Below are 14,071 nucleotides of genomic sequence, written 5' to 3'. Positions count from 1 at the left end.
ACCGGTGTTATTTCATTATTTTCTTTTACACATTAGGAAGCGCTGTTACACACTCCTGTTGGCAGCAGAGAAGGTTAGAATAAAGGCAGAATGATTGCGCCACTTCCTACCTTGAATAAGATTGTTTTAAATAAGAACCTTTTCTTGTTTTTAAAGGAGACTCTTATGGGCTCAGAGTGTTGCTGTAATAACAGGTGACGGCGACGGTCTGAGGGAGAAACGCCACTTTCACTCCCGGCTCTTCGTCGAGCTCCATTTGAATTCCTGCACGTGTTTCATGAGCTGCGTGGCTTGTGTCGTTCTTTGTCCAATTCTTCTCTCCTCTGTTCGATGTGAGAACGGACCAGAACCAGGACCAGGACCAGGACTCACCTTTGCATCAGCTATGTGTCTGTTGCCATGCAAAGCCGTCGCCGTAACCTGGCATTGGTAATTAGGGAGTTCCTCTCGTTTTCTCTGCAGACGGGAAACGTGTGGGAGCCGTTCCACCTCTTCTTCACCTCCTGCCCTGGTTTTCCACTCTGTGACTATAGCTCACTGGCTAAATTTGGCCTCATGTACTCACCCACCGCCCTTATTCTGATAGCGGCCTCCAGAAGATGTGTGAAATTTATGGGCCTGACGACACACACCGACCACGTCATAGTCTCATCCGGATTTTGTTGCGAGTACATGCGGCCGCGGCCGGCCTGCCTTCGATCATCCGTCGCTCCTCCTCACTGACAGGCCGCTGGGTCTCCTGGTGAGAGCTGACCTTTCTCCTGAAGGAGAGAGATAGCGGCAGCCAGCGAAGCGAGAGGGGGAGCGGCGCGCGCAAATGGCTGAGCGATCATTTAGCGAGACAGATAATTGTTTGCGTGGCTACCTACAGAATATGTTGATGTGGGCGGTGAAGTGAGTGATGTGTCAGCCTGAGCGTACGTGTGAAAGTGACTGTGTGTGCGTGTTTGTGTGTTTGTGCGTGATGGGTGTCGGCGACGTGCGAGGGAGACAAACAAGGCGGTGTGACTTTACGTGAACATGCATCCCATATGTCCACAGCGGCGTGTGTGTGTGTGTGTGTGTGTGTGTGTGTGTGTGTGTGTGTGTGTGTGTGTGTGTGTGTGTGTGTGTGTGTGTGTGATTAACGAACATGGGGATATTTACAGCAGTGGCCTCACGGTATCCATGGCAACCCATCAGCGGGAGAGGCTGTCTGTCTCAATACATTATGACATCTATGTGTAACCCCCAAAACAAACAAACAAACAAGCAAACAAACCGATCTCCCTAATACACACAGCTGGTATGTGAACACATACAGTCGATGCAAGGCCACACACACGATGCATTTACATAAAGAGACACACACGATGCTGAGCTGCAGGTGTGCGCTGCTTCGTTCTGGTACCTTGGTACCTGTGCGTTAGAGGCTTCACCTGCACAGTGTGTTAACGGATGTTAAAGTTTGTACTTTTTGCCTTACAGCACCGCAGCTAATGTCACAATGACATGACGTTAGGAATTCAGATTCAGATTTGCTGTGAAACGTGTTGCGTCCGAGTGTTGGTCCCTGGATGGCTGGATTCTGCTGCGGGAGCTGCTTAGCATGTTAGCATGTTAGCATGTTAGCATGTCGAGCTAGTTCCCCCTTGTTAGTGTTTGCCCTGTGTGTTCTATTACTTACATACCTCCATTTTCTTAAAACTTGAATATGACGTGTGTAGTTTTAGCCAAATGTCCGACACTTTCATGTAAAACCTGCATCAGTAGCGTTAATCATTTACGGTAAACAGAAGCTAAGCAGAACTAGAACAAGTCTGGTAGTCCAACACGTTTGACCCGTAGTTTTGTGATTGACATCCCAGCAACAGCGATCTATTGGAATAAATGTCAGTAAATAGCAATAACCTGATTTTTGGGAGCTATTGTGAGAGACGCTGAGGGTTTCATTATAGATCAGCAGCGCTCAGAAATCTGCAAGAAACCCATCACAGGCAGGAATGAATACACACTGTGAAGCCGAAAGCAGAGCGGCAGCAGCGCACAAGAGGAGCCGCCGCTCTCACCTTTTTTAAAGAATAACAAATCCCTCTGTGTAGTTGTTACTTCATCCGCATGTTGTCGAAGCAGCTGGATGCGATTCTCGTCTCATTTTGCGGCGCGTACGTGCCGCGAAACACCAAACCGAATCACCGACGAAACGGGGAGCGGGAGAGAAACGAAACGGATCGCGACGTCTCATTTGAGAACGTCTCCCGGTGGGCAGTGAACGCCTCACGCTCGTGATGCCTAACAGCCTAAAAGAATCTGAAGGAGGGGTTTTCCTCTGATGATGCTGGGCTGAAGTCGTGTTTCCAAACACTATCCATCACCTCAGTGTGTGTGTGTGTGTGTGTGTGTGTGTGTGTGTGTGTGTGTGTGTGTGTGTGTGTGTGTGTGTGTGTGTGTGTGTGTGTGTGTGTGTGTCTGTGTCTGTGTCTGTGTGTGTGTGTGTAGCAGAATGTGTGTGGGTGGTGGAGAAAAGAATTGGATGGAGAGACGGAGAGAAAGAGCAAGAGTGAATCATTCCCTGAACAGACCACCTCGACAGCGTGATATCAGATGCATTATTTGATGATTGGATCACTGGCTACAAAAGCTGATAGATCTTCGCCTGAAATTGATTTCTGTCTGGATGTGACTCTCACACACACACACACACACACACACACACACACACACACACACACACACGCACACACGCACACACACGGCTGTGAGACAGAAAGCCAGAAGAAAACTAATTACCAGTTCACGGAGCGTCTGCGAAAGCTGAACCTCGGTGAAAACACCTGAAGGACTGGCAGGCCGGCAACTAGAGACAAAATAAATTGGAAAATTAATGTTCTATTATTGGACCAACAGTTTGTATGAGCTGGTATTTTCACAGGGTCTGGTGATTTGATCGCTTTAGGGTCACTTTCGGTCCTCTCCCGCGTTATTGAAATAGGAAAAGTAATACAGTTGCGCTGCATCCCGGCGAACGCGCACGGCGCCGCCGTATCCGGGTGCCTCGCATTTTAAATCAGCGAACTGTAAACAGCGGCGAGCGGGTGATTTCTCGGCGCCTTCGGGCTGCGCAGGTCCAGCTTTGACCCACGGCGTCTCACTCATTCGGCTCCTTTTCGCTCCGTGACTGAGGATCGCGTGAGGCGCGTGGAGGAGCCGTTGGTGTTTGTCTCCCGTGAAACGCACCTGAAGTGGTTGAAACGTGGCGGCAACAACACAATGCACCATGACAAAGGCTCGTGTGTTCGGATTTCATGCACCTGCAGACAGAATCAGGGTCAGGCAGAGAATCTAAGCACCGTGTTCTGTCATTTTTTCTGTCGGAACCTGGAATAACCGCACAATGGACTTGTCTAACGACTGTGTGTGACTGTGTGTTACCTGTGGGCACCAAGACGTGATCAGATCAGCGAACAGCTGATCCCTGAGCCTGTTGAGCAGCACCTGCTTCTCTGTGGACAGTGCCTCCAGAGCCGATAGGTTCAGTGATGAGGCCTGTGAGGACCCACCTTTAAATGACAAGTACACGTTAGATGAAGTAATTGTGTGAATATTGTCACTTTTAGGATGATGATACGTGACGGTGTGTGTGTGTGTGTGTGTGTGTGTGTGTGTGTGTGTGTGTGTGTGTGTGTGTGTGTGGACTAACATTAGTGGTCATGGTGGTTCTGCTGGTGCTGTGTGTGTGTGTGTGGGGGGGGGGGGGTGTTACCTCTCTGTCAGAACTCTTCTGTCACACTCTGTAATGATCAAAGCTCTCCCTGGGACCCCCCGCCGCACGCGCTCTCGCGAGCAGCCAACTGGACAGGAATTGCTCAGCCATGCGGCCCACGCTCCGCACGGCGCTGCCGCACACACGTATAGGATGGACGCGTAGCGCTCGCTCGCTCGCGTGCGTGCGTGCGCGCGCGCCGCCTCTTTCATCCCTTCGCCTCCTTCGCTCGCTCTCGCGCCTTCCCTCGCGTCCCGCAGCCGATTCCTCCTCCTCCTCCTCCTCCTCCTCCTGTGCCGCAGCTCCCTCAGTAGTTAGGAGTTGTCTGTTTCGGTTCGTGCGTCGCCAGCTCGCTTTCTTCTCCTGCGGGCTCGTCTCGCTGTTACGCTGCGTTCTGAGCGTTCGCGTGTCTCGCTCTCGTGCTGCTTCGCAGTTTCTTGCTTCGGCTTCGGCGCTTTACTCACTTTGTTGTTGGCCTCGCGGTTTGTTTGACTCCACTTGTTTTATTTTCCTCAGTTTACTTCATTTGTTTAAATGCATTTTTAGAATAACTTTTTTATTTTATTTTTATAATATTTGTACTTGTTTATTTGTATAACATTTTAAATTATACACATGTCTTGTTTTCTCTCTTCTCCTTTTTGTCTCTCGTCTGATTCAGTGTAATTAATTTATTTCTTTATGCTTCTTATGACTCATAAAGTATTTTAGATTGTCAACAGGTCACCACCCTATTGAAAAGCCTTACTCTCTGGACCTGGCAGGAACTGGAGCCCTCCTCCCCCCTCCTTCCTCACGGTGAACCACTGATTCACGTTACGTCTCTTTCGTTTTGAAGCAGAGCAGGCGTCCCGCCTCCCTCCGCTTCCAGATCCCCTCCTGCAGGCGCTGTGACAGCCCACCGAGCGGGGAGACGGGAAATGGAGCGGGGAGACGCGACAGCCCAGCACGAGCCTGGAACCGAACCCGCACGCGCACACACACACACACACACACACACACACACACACACACACACACACACACACACACACACACACACACACATCTGCACCGCGGCACCACAACCACCAGGAAGCCCCAGTTGTTTTCTAAGTCGTCGCCTCCGGAGATGCGGCTGATTATTCCCCACATGCTGCGATATGGTTTCAAACGAGCTATAAATGCTTTGAGTCCCGCGCGGGGGAACGTGTTGACCTCTGACCCCGTGGTGGGGCATCCACGTTAGACGCAGCGCATTATTATCCTTGGCTCCGTTTTCTGCTGCTCTGTCACAGTAAACTTATAGTTAGCTGCACAATAATGTATTAGAATCTAAGCTGGAAAGAAAATAGCTCAAAGGTTTATTCTTCCTTATGCTGAAGCACCTGTTTGGACTTTGATGTACAGCATAACATAACAGCTTGATCCCATTCGGCCTCAGGTTTCGAAGCTTTCATATTCTTTTGAAGTTTTGACTTTTCTATACTATAACTGACAATGCTGTGTTTCCTGAGTGTATTTAATCTCAACTGGATCTCACTGGTGCACTCACTTTAATGTACCTACACACTGGACAGTTCCCTCTGATACGACTGTTTGTTTTCCACGTCTTCTCTATGAAATGAATGTCATCTGTGGAATCTTTCATTTCGCTTCCACGTGGGAGCTGCTGTAAATCTGCTCGCGTGGATGTCGTATTACAGATATTTGCGCAGCACTTTCCTCCAGCGCTGGTGAGTCACTCCTCCCCGAGACACCGCCGGCCCACCTGAAAGAATCTCATCACTATTGGTTTCAGCCGAGACTCGTCTGGTGTCTGCTGCTTCCGGAGGCTTTTCCGGCGCTCGCGCCTCGCGGGGAAACAGTGCTGCGCCGGTAATAACGGGATAAGCGTGGATTTCGCCTCATCAGAAATAGCCCGGTCCGAACCCACGCGAGCTGGTGCCGCCTCGCCCAGACATGGCGTCGACTGTAAACTGTCTGCATTAACTATCATAAGCGCAGGTGTTACGGCTAAAACCCCATCGCGAGCCTCGGCCACCGGCAGATTATCATGCTGCAGCTGGCTGGGGCCGACTGTGCACCGCATCCAGAACAAAGCGCAGAGGATAAAAGAGCAAGAGAAACCCAGAGAGGATGATTTATAAAAAAAAAAAAAAAACCTGCTAGTCATCGGCTGTGTGGAGCTGAAATCCCCTCTCTCAGCTCTCTGGCCGGTGAGCACGCAGGGAGCCACAATGGCCAGCAGATTCCCTCGGATTTGGAACACAAAGGGTGGGCATCCGTCCACCCGACAACCCTCCAAACCCTCAGCGCCCTCCGGAACGCATCCATCCCCTCGCCGCGCACGGCCTCCCAGCCCAACTGCCTGTCAGTGACTCCTGCAGCCTGGCGGCAAACTGGGACAATGGGAGATGGAGAGTGTGTGTGTGTGTGTGTGTGTGTGTGTGTGTGTGTGTGTGTGTGTGTGTGTGTGTGTGTGTGTGTGTGTGTGTGTGTGTGCGCGCGCACAAACACTTACCCAACAAATCCTGGAGGTTTTCGCCAACTGTCACTGTCCGGCCAAACTGGAATGTCATAGGGGTGGTAATTAGAGTTTTGCCCCACACACACACACACACACACACACACACACACACACACACACACATTACTGTGAAAGCAATTACAGAACCTGTTTGTAGTCGCTCCTAATTGTAATTTTAACCACAGAGCAGCTTTAATTCCGCTCGCATGCAGTTCAGAGCGTTGCGTTCGCGGCGCACACCCTCGCCCAGACTTGATGTTCATTAGCCGTGAACGGGAGTTTGTAAAGTTTAGAAACGCAGATTCATGTCAAGCCTTCTCTTCTCCCGGACTCATTAAAAGTTACCCGCTCTCATCGCACCTGGAAGCAGCGGAGGAGAACCCGTGACCCATTTCCAGGCGTCGCCCTAATCTGGAAGAAACTCTGACTTTGAATTTATTGCAGCCAGGTGTTTAGTGCACTTGAGTCTGGCACAATCATTAGGTTGGTCGCAGACAATTAAACAATGAGACGATTAAAGCTCAATTAATGACTAACGTCTAACGTCTCCGCCGCTGTTATGCTCCTGCCTGAAGCGACGGCACGGAGACGGCAGCAGGTGGCTGAGTGGAGCATCCACTTACAGGCGAGTTACAACCAACTCGGCGCGTGTCTGTGTCTGGGTCCGCGTCAGGGCCCGGCTCTAATCACCGGGATCGGGCCACTCGTGTCCGCCATGACAGCGACAGTAATTGCGGCAGCATTTGGCTGCGGCGCTAATAGACGCGTTGCGAGCCGCCAGAGCCGCCGCCTCCTCAGAAACGGACATCGGAGGGTTGTTAATGCTGCCGGCGCCACGCGAGCGAAGTGAAACATCACTTTGCAGTTGGTGCCTTTTTTTATCGCAATGAAAGATCGTTTGCGGCGGAAAGCGGGAGAATCGAAATAATCACGTGTGCAGATTAAGGACGGAGGAGCCGTGTCTAATCAAACCATTCGTGATGAGCTGCTCGTGTCTTCGTCTCATTTGTTCTGTTTAATACAGTATACATTTAAATGTGGTGCTGTGACGTCCTTAATAGACGCTCACACACGTGTGAACCTGATCATTCGCCCCGCACCTTGGAGGGATTTCTCCGGTTTCCGTGGTTACCTGTCTCCGAGATCAACGCGTGACCTCCCAGGATGCGTCCTGCAACTCCGAGGTGGAGGAACCCGGTTTTGTTTTGTTTTTGTTTTTTTACCACATTGCTAACTTGCGTTTTGAATACGAGTCCTGGGAGCTGTGGAGTCGGTCACGGTAACGAACAGACGCCCACCCCGTCTGCTGACGCTGTTTATCTCCGATGAGGGGACGAAAGTCAGACAATTAGAGAGGGACGAGCCATATCTCCTCCCCTCAGGCGTATTTACAGACAGGCTCCAGCGTTGACCCGACAGATGTTCCCTTTCTTCTGTCTCTCTGGGTCAGGAAACAGTGAAATCACACCGTAGCTGCGGCCGCGGTTGACGGTTGTGACAGCCAACAGCCACACACACAAAACAGTCACGTTCTTCAGAGTTGCTGTATATTGTTTTGCAGGAGTCAGAATGAAACATTGGACCCGCCAGCAGTGAATCTCCACCATTTCATATCTGCTTTATAGAGCAGCACCTGTGCTGGGAGAACAGATCTACCCGTCACATTTCTACTCTGGCGCCTCAGTAATGACACTGGGAGTCGAGCCATCGCAGGTGCCGCGCGTGTTGCCGTCGTCGTTATGAACACGAACATGTGCTACTTGACATTTCGGGCCGTTGCAGGTTCGTTTCCGTGTCACGCAGTTCCTCGGCGTCGGCTTCGTGTCACCTGTCCGTGGGATGACTTTTACCCGGAGCAGCGCTTGAAACGCAGCTTCAAAGCAGGACGTTTTCCGCGGCACGCGAAATGAACAGCTCTTACAGGTTTTATATGTTTTATTATAAACATCCAATCACATCCAGATGCCGCAGGTTAACGCGGAAATGTCACGCGGTTCGTTATCACTGCGGTATTATCCATCAAAAAGTCGAAGGGTGTCGGCGGTTTATGGACATTTTTTACAGTCAATCTCAACTTCTTCTTCTTCTTCTTCTTTTTTACAGCTGTTCTTTTCAAGGCTGTCTGAGCAGGGACGACGCCGCCCGGCGCCGCGCGACGCCGTCAAGAGGATCAGCGGCTCAGCTGACGCGCGAACGGTTAAGAGAAATTCAGATGTTGCCGCTCTCGTGTAAATGTAGGCAGTAGCTCACAGCAGATTGCCTTCAAAGCCGGCTCCCACTTCCAAACAGTTTCTGGGCAAATGACCAACGCTATCACAGAAGAAAGCTTTGATTCCCATGGCATATTTATTGATCATAACACTGGCTTTTGATATCTGCTGCTGGAAGGGGAGCCCTCCCCTGAATATCAATGAAGTCTCGCTGACAGGCAGATAGAGTGGGAATATCATCAAGGGTCTATTCATATTTCATGTTTTTCTATTGCAGCCTATTCTCCTGTTGTGTTCAATTTCGACTCGCACTATTCATTTTCTGCTGTTTTCCCCCTGTCGCCCCTCCTGTCCTCTCCTCGCTCACCTTCTCTCGCCGCTAATCCGTCGTGTATAATCGCGTCGCGTGTCACAATCGGGCCGCGACAGACCGAGTCCTGCACAAAAAGCTCATCCTCCCAGTTCTCCCGCTAAAGAGGATCAAACGCACAAAGCAATGATCAAAAGACGCCTCGTTTCCCCTCGTGTGCGTTTTTTTTTCTTTTTTTTTTGTTTGTGTTGTAATTCTGGTGTTCCGCTAATGGCCGTTTGCAGCGGCAGACGAGAACACGGAGCCTTATTTCCCCGGCTCGCAACCAGCAGCGTGTGTGATCAGTGCAATTAAGAGCAAAACGCATTAAAACGAGCCCGTAATTATCCTGAAAGGTTTGAAACAGAACAGCTTTTTAAATAAACCTCTCAATGAGCCGCACTGACCTGTGTTTTCCCTCTGAGCGTCACTTTGTTTGACTAATTATAGCGAGAATTCACGCGCGCACGCGCGCGGGCGCGGTGGCACGCGGGCTGTTCTCTCAGCAGATGCTGAGAAATTGAAATTCTGATCATTTTGCCGTTGGCTTGATTATAACTATAAACACCTTTATTATGCACCACTTGCTGCCTGATGCGTCATTTTCTCATCCGTGCTCACAGCACAGAGCTGCATTCTGCACATAATGGTCTCACAGCTTTCCGTTTGACTGACGAGTCTTGTTGAGAATTAAATATGTTTAGTAAAGAAGGTAAATGAGAAAACAAAAGGAGTCTGTGTTTTATTTGGGCTGAGCTTTAACCTGGCACCTGATCACAGTTCGGTAGTTTCACACGTCCCAAGACCCACAAACACCTTTTTCTCCGTGTTGCCAGGTTTGCACCGCCGGAGAGTGAAACAATGAGACGAGCCCACATCACCCACGTTGTTTTTGTCAGTTCAACATGCTGAATCGTCCGAAACGAGCGGGAAAAGCCGGCGCGCGCGAGGCTGCCGCGGGTTTGACAGCTACACAGAAATCCAGCGTGATGCCGCGTCGCCCGCGGGAACATCCACTGACACCGGCTGGGTTTACACGGATCCTGTCGCGTCGGCGGACCTTTTGTAGGATGTTACCAATAAAACACCCTTCACGTGTCGCGGTGCGAGGCGCGAACACGGCACCGCTCCCGTCGCGGCTGCCGTAACACGTGTTCGGTGTCATGGCGCCGCCGATCAGTCTGCAGACTCAAAGCCGCGTTCCTCGTGTTTTTTGTATTTGTTGTGATGAGAGCAGGTTAAGGGCACTTGAACGTCTCGGGTGTCGACCAAAGGGAACCTCGTTGAAAGGATAAGTGTTTGTGACCATGTTAAACATAGAGCTTCAACACTTCTCCCACACCTGCCTGGACCAAACCCTGGTTCTCATTGATCAGCCTTCATACGTTTACTTATACTCATATCAATGCATACTCCGTTTTGGGGACAGAACGTGTCCGTTGTTTTTTTTCTGAGCATTTTAGCGCCTTTTTGCTAATTCTCCTGGTTTTCCAGCAGCAGCATAATGTTGTTGTCGACGATTAACACGCCCTGATAATAATCCTGATAACGACCACAGCGTCCGACACACACCGAGGAGCCGCCGCCGCCGCCGCGTCCGACTGTGGCCTTGTTTGCTCCGTCTTCTTCATCATCCCGTCCGTCTCCTTCCTCCACTCAATTTAACATGGTTTTATTGAACTTTATTAAACCGGGCAGCTGAGAACGATCCCATCTGACGTTAATGGAGAGAGCGGAGCAAATGATCCTCGACTGTGGTTTTACTTTTAATTTTATGATAATCAGGGATGCGGAGTTACGACTTCCACACTCGGGGGACACTTCACTTATTGTTTCACTCCTCTGTCGCCTCGTTTTTCTCACCCCTTCATCCTCTCCTCCCTCTTCTTCCTCCGTCTACATTCTTCTACCACTCTACCAATGCTGCCTCCCTTTCTCGCCCCTTCCTCCTCTCGCTCGCCCTCAGTGACCCCCCCCCCCCCCCCCCCTCTCCTCCTTCTTACCCATTTCCCCATTCATCCAGTCTTCCGCAGCTCTCTCTCCCACCTTCACCCTCCTCCTCCTCCTCCTCCTCCTCCTCCTCCTCCTCTGCCTGGCATGACGTGGGTCCGGATCAAGGGACCGTGTTGCCGGGAGTAACGGGGATTGAGGGCGACACGTTGGAATGCAACTCCAGCCGAGCCCCTGAGAACAGAAGGAGGAGGAGGAGGAGGAGGAAGACGAGGAGGTGGAGGAAGGGCAGGTCGAGAGCAGGCATTTCCACTCTATCCCCTGTTAAGTGTTTCTCCTAAGTTCGCCCTCTTATTCTCTATGTCATTTTAGCCATTTTCTTTTTGGTGGAGCCTTAGTACAGTACATATATCTTGGCTCCTCTCTCCCTAGAGGCCCACACTGTAATTCTTCATCTGCATGCCTCTCTTTGCTGCTTTGTCTCTTTAATCTCTTGTCTTCCCTTGTCTTCAGCCTCATATATCGCCCCATCCTACGCGCCTACAGCTCCATCCGTCTTCCTCCGCTCTCTGCTCCCGTCTGACTTTAACGCTCCTGTTTATCGGCCGCCGGTCGGGCAACAGCCCCGCCGTCTGTTTGCCTGGCTGCTCGCAGTGTAAATGCCAGTGAAAGAGACGGAGGGGCAGACGGGGGGTGGGGGGGCAAACACACCGAAACTGCCGCTGGACACACACACACACACACACACACACACACACACACACACACACACACACACACACACACACACACACACACACACGCTTTCTCTCCCTCTCTCTCTCTACTTTATCAGCAGAATGAAAGTGCTTTCTGGCGGTATTTGAATGAGACAGAAAAGAGCCCTATTCAGCCCCTCTACCCCGCTTTTATTAACACAGCGCGTCACTGAGGCGACATAAGCCTCCCCTCCCTCACACCCTCTGCCTCTGTCCACACACACGCACACACACACACACACACACACACACACACACACACACACACACACACACACACACACAGGAGGTCTCCTGTTCAGGTATGATGATGCCCCCCCCCCCACCCCCCACCTTACCCATCCCTCTTTTCGTTGGCTCCTCCTCACTCAGGGGCTTTTGTTACCTCACCTCCCTGCTCCTATTCTCTCCCCCCTCCTCTCACCTCCCTCCCTGCTCGCACTCTCTCTCCCTCTCTTTCCCCCCTCTGCCTGTTTGCCCGTGCCGCTGAATGGAAATACGCACAGATGCGTAAAGGGGCGGTAAAACTCCACATACCCACCGGTGGCAGCAGCAGCGCCGCAGCAGCAGCAGGAGCGGCAGCATCGGCTCCGTCTCTTTGGACGAGGGGGACACAGATGACTCGTGCGTTGGACAATTACTCAGGCCCGGAGCCGACGCGACCGCGAGCCCACGCGCGATCCTGGAGCCCACCTGTTGGAGAGTGGACCCCGGCTGCCTGGATCACCTGGCGGCGGACCGAGGCGAGGGAGGACCCGGGATGCGTGGATGCTGCTTCTTCTGCGTCTCTTTTTTTCCGCACGAGCCGCTGGCGCTCGTCGCTCGCCGCCGGCGCTCCAGAAATAGCAGCAGCCAGTCTAGAGGTCGTGCGAGGAGGCGTCTGATGAGGTCTATTTGCGGTAGTTGTGTCTTCGGCGACGATTTTTTTTACCTCCCCCATTTTGTACGATTTTCTGTCTACCTCGTCGACTCTATTTTGAGTTTCCGGCTTTGATGCCACTTAGTCTGCCAGAGTCGTACTAATTAACTGTGTGATTGACAGCTCTGTAATTGGATTTGTTTCATATCCGCTCCTTGAAGTTGTGAAGCCTCTTAAGGCGCGATAAATTTGGTTTCTTTATTTTTGTAGAACACAACAATAACGCACCTACTCTAGACTCGCTGGGATTTAGAGAGAAGGGTGTGGGATTCTTACTTTAACGCTGTCACTTCTTTTCCCCGTCATTGCTGAGATCTTATGTGGCACAAGAGCACAGAACATTACAGGATATGTGTGTCAAACAGGGGAAAAAAAGGATTATTCATGCAATTACAGAGCACAAAACGTAGTGTTCACTGCAGGAATCTCCCTCTGAATGACGCCAGTGTTTCTCTCATTCCTACAAGTTGGCTGTTCTGGTGAAACAAGTGAAAGTGATGCACATAAAGGTCAACAGGTGCCACCAAAATGCCTTCATCCGCTCCGCACCCGGTGACAGTCTGTCTGTGGCACACAGTAAGAGCTGAGTCTAGACAGATGAGTTCATTAAACGCATCCCTTTGACCTCAGCCTTTTTACTATGTGTATGAAAGTATATGTTAGATACGTGGACCACATTGAATGTGTATGTTAGCATGTGGATGCTTTTTTATAAGTCTGTTATATATCTGCACCTATTTGTTTCTTTTTCTTTCTTTCTGTGACTGAACCCTCTGGAAAGTGACAAGTGAGTGAGTCTTGGGAAATCTTGAGAGGGCAGTAATATCCAGTTCTGTCTCACCGTCGGGGCCCAACAGCTGCACTGAAGGACATCCAGCTGTCCTGGACACACAGAGCATTCCAGTGCTTATCTGGTTGAATGTCAAACGTGTTGGTCCACCCCAACACTGTGCGGCATCATCCATCCGTTTGGTCGTCCGGTCAGTTGATCAGTCCTGGACCCAGTATGATGTTGTGTTCCCAGTATGCCCAGTATTCATGTACCGGTGTCGTTTTGAGCTGCTCTCTGAGCTGTTTGCTGGTGTGTCGTCTGCATGTTTTTGCCCTTGAGTGTCTACGTGTCGTCTGTTGTGCACAGTGTGTGTGTTTGTCCTTTCTCCTTAATATCCAATGCTTTGCAAAGCCCAGTGCGCTGTATGGCTTTTTATTCCTATCTGACTGTACTGATGGTTCATATAGGGATGGAAGCCATGCACTGCGCTGGACACACACACTGGACCATGGACTCAAGCCCTTTCATCTCACATTCACTCAAGTCTATGTATAAGCACCGTCTCAGGAGGCTAACATACTCACAGAGGGCAATAAATGCATGCACACATCCAGGACACTGTAAAGTGAAAGCCTGTTATGCTGTCACAAAGAAATATGGATGCCCTTGCACTGCATATATGAACATGCATCCAGTTATTGCATGCAATAAGTATGCATATGTATGGTGCATGATTTACAGTGAGCACAGGAATCGTAACCCACTCCTATCGTTCCCCTGCTGCAGTGAGTTTGTCTGAAAGTGTCTGACTGTATCAGCTGACAGGCAGCTCTCTGAAGTGAAAAACACACATCTGCCACGG

This window comes from Betta splendens, chromosome 7, assembly GCF_900634795.4.
Source record: "Betta splendens chromosome 7, fBetSpl5.4, whole genome shotgun sequence".
Taxonomy (NCBI): domain Eukaryota; kingdom Metazoa; phylum Chordata; class Actinopteri; order Anabantiformes; family Osphronemidae; genus Betta; species Betta splendens.
The sequence above is the reverse complement of the archived record's forward strand: the minus strand, read 5'-3'. Positions refer to the sequence as shown.